The sequence below is a fragment of the Ammodytes marinus genome (assembly GCF_949987685.1).
Source record: "Ammodytes marinus genome assembly, chromosome: 14".
Classification (NCBI taxonomy): domain Eukaryota; kingdom Metazoa; phylum Chordata; class Actinopteri; order Uranoscopiformes; family Ammodytidae; genus Ammodytes; species Ammodytes marinus.
The window spans coordinates 3,417,639-3,420,785 of record NC_137218.1 but is presented as its reverse complement, the minus strand read 5'-3'; the positions used below and the strand labels follow the sequence as shown (position 1 = coordinate 3,420,785).

Sequence of the window (3,147 nt, the reverse complement as noted above, 5' to 3'; positions counted from 1 at the left end):
GTGCGTTCTTAGCTCTCTATTTCATGAGAATATACAAACGATCAACTCGCTATTTCAGTAAGGCAGCGTGAACTGGTCTCCTGGTTTGGTCTTGAGATGTAAGGACTGAAGACGGACAGGTATGAATTGTGAAAAATAATATGGAAACGGTTGTTTTTCTTTGCAAAGAAATGATCAAGCCAAAAAATCTGTGTTCCGTTCAATCCATAGCCTATCTGTTTTGAAACCATAACACGAAAAACGCAAAGTGAGCTGTACTGTACGTAGTTCCTTACTCTTTTTTTTTTTTTTTGGTCTGTTATTTTCTTTTTGTTAAATATGTTTCCCTTGCTCGGTTTCGTGTAGGCCTATGACATGAACATAGAAGTGATGTGCCTTTTTTGATGTTTGTAACTGTTGTAGGAATAAAAAGAAGATACAGTGCCCTCCAAAAAAAAAAAAAAAAAAAAAACAGTGTACAGTTACTTTCTCTTTGTATTGACGGAGACCTCTATTCTGCGAACAAACTTAATACAAGATTAATAAAACATCCCTTTCGCAAAAAAAAATAATCTTTCTTGAAAGCTACGATTCTTTTCTGTCTATACGAGCGGTTTTTGTTAAAAATTATTGAGCAATTTTCAATATTGAGGTGTTTTTGTCCCGTCTAACCGCGTCTAACCTGGCGATAAAACAGCGCCCTCTCTTAGCGAGAACCCGGAATTACACCGCAGAGACAGGACCTATGGACCTGTAAAGAATGTGAATAAAATTAAATGAAATAGTATATGTTATCTTTGTTATTATTATTATTTTTAATGGAGGAAATACACAGACTACAGTAACTATCTATGGTTATTTATTGAACATTTCCAACTGAAAACAAAGCATGCTTGGAATGAAAATGTCACATTTCAGTTTTGTAGTAAAAATCTGCCAACATCACTGCGTTCCAATCTACGGAAGAGGATTAGAGCCACACATGAAAAAAAAAAAAAAGTTCTGACTTTATTCTCAGAATTCTGACTTTAATCTCAGAATTCTGACTTTTTTTTTTACTTTTTTTATATAAAAAAAAAAAAAAAAAGTCAGAACTTTTTTTTTTTTTCATGTGTGGCCCTAATCCTCTTCCGTACCAATCCCCATACCTCTTAATTAAATTAAAATAAATACTGTTTAGTATGCCAGAAAAAGATTTAGGATGTCCCAATACATGCACGTCAATTGTAGAATGCTGAAAATACATAAATGCCCCACTAACTCCAATAGTTAGTAGGAGTATTCGGTAAAAGTGGAAGCGATACATCTCCCAGACACAACCTTCTTTTGTCTGATTCTGTTGTCTTTGGGTTTCTTTTTAAATTATTTTTGTGTGTCTTGTTTTTCTTTCTAGCTCTATGTATAGGCCTAACCCCGGCTGTACTTTTTATTTTTATTTTTTGAAACTGAAAACAACCCTTGTTCTGTTTTTTTCTTTTTATTGTCTCTCTATATATATATAATAAAAGGATGGAGCGGTGTATTGCATCAAAGATGACTGTAAACTGTTTATATAACTGTGACTCCAAATAAAGATAACACATTATTTTTAAAGCTCAGGTTGATCCCTTCTCCAGCTATGGCCCTTCATGACTCTTCCCTCTGTCTCTCAGATGATCGTCAGGCTCCTGCTCTTCCTCAAGCTGATCTGCTGTGTCTGCGGTTGGTTTAATATTATGATGATTACTTTATATATATATATCACGACATGAGTGCACACACACATACCTGTCCAGGTCTACATGCCTAAATGCATTGAGTTTCTGACATGTGATTGGCTGATTAGTCATATGTGTTAAGAAGAAATTGAACCGCTGTACCTAATAAAGTGGCTGTGAGTGTGTGTGTGTGTGTGTGTGTGTGTGTGTGTGTATATATCGTATATATATACACACAGTATATACAGTGCTGCTTGAAAGTTTGTGAATCGCTTGAGCATTTTGGATTTTTTTTTTATCCATTCTTAATTAGTTTTTATCAATAGCAGTATTTTTTATATTAAATAACAGATGTTTATTTATCAATTCAACATTTTTTCTTTTCCAGAAATCAATTGTTAAAGGCTCAAAGGTTCATAAACTTTCAAGCAGTACTATATATATATATATATATATATATATATATATATATATATATATATATATATATATATATATATATATATATATATATATATATATATATATATATATATATATATATATATATAGTATATAAATATAAATATATATATTATTCTTATAATCTGCCTCTACAGCTCTTAAAGCATCACTGAACTCTTCACAGAAACATCTACAGATTTGATACATTTTATTTTCAGGTGTAACAATGGAGTTAAGGTGGTGTTTAAAGTTCTCTGTCTGTCTGTCTGTCTGTCTGTCTGTCTGTCTGTCTGTCTGTCTGTCTGTCTGTCTGTCTGTCTGTCTGTCTGTCTGTCTGTCTGTCTGTCTGTCTCCCCAACAGCAGCTGCAGCTAAAGTGAAAGTGGCCCAGAGCCTTTATCAGGCAGTGGAGAAACAGAACCAAACCCTGGAATGGAACTTCCCCATCAAACATGGCCACCCCAACAACTCGGTTTTTATATTCTGTAATGTGCTGCTGGATAACCAAGACTTAGTAGATCTGTTAGAAGTAAACAATAGTGTTTCAGAGCCTCCAAAAGGACCGTTTGCAGGTCGAGTCCAGTGTGACACAGAACTCCTTAAAGAAGGGCGATTAAGACTTCATCTGTCTGGACTCACGACTGAGGACTCGGGCCAGTACATGTGTGAAGTGAGCACAGAGGTTGTTGGCGGATCTGCTTATTGTCAGCTCAATGTCACAGGTAAGTTGATCTGTAGAAGTCAGTGCAACTGTAAAAACAGTACAGCATTTTAACCTGCAATTTTATTGTATTTAAATGTTCTATTTCTATTAATTCGCTTTTCTAATGTGTCTTATGTATTTTAATCTTATTTCTGTATGTGTGTGGGGGCCTTAGAGGCCCCTCATGAAGCCCCTTAGACAGAGCTACTAATGCTGTTGTTTTGCACTTGCTTTTGTATTTCTCCACCTACCAGTTGAAGGTTACATTTTAATGTCTATCCTTATATTTAGGCTATTCCTTTTTGGACCCTGTTATTGCCATGAG

At 34.7% G+C, this 3,147-nt stretch overlaps 1 long non-coding RNA gene across 1 annotated transcript; it reads left to right on the top strand.

The window, feature by feature from the left end:
• On the top strand, positions 1 to 2,579 carry LOC307261181. The gene is made up of 3 exons (XR_013845211.1): positions 1 to 119; positions 1,632 to 1,680; positions 2,482 to 2,579. It is a non-coding gene; the product is annotated as an uncharacterized lncRNA (long non-coding RNA).
• Positions 2,580 to 3,147: the final 568 nt, after the last annotated feature.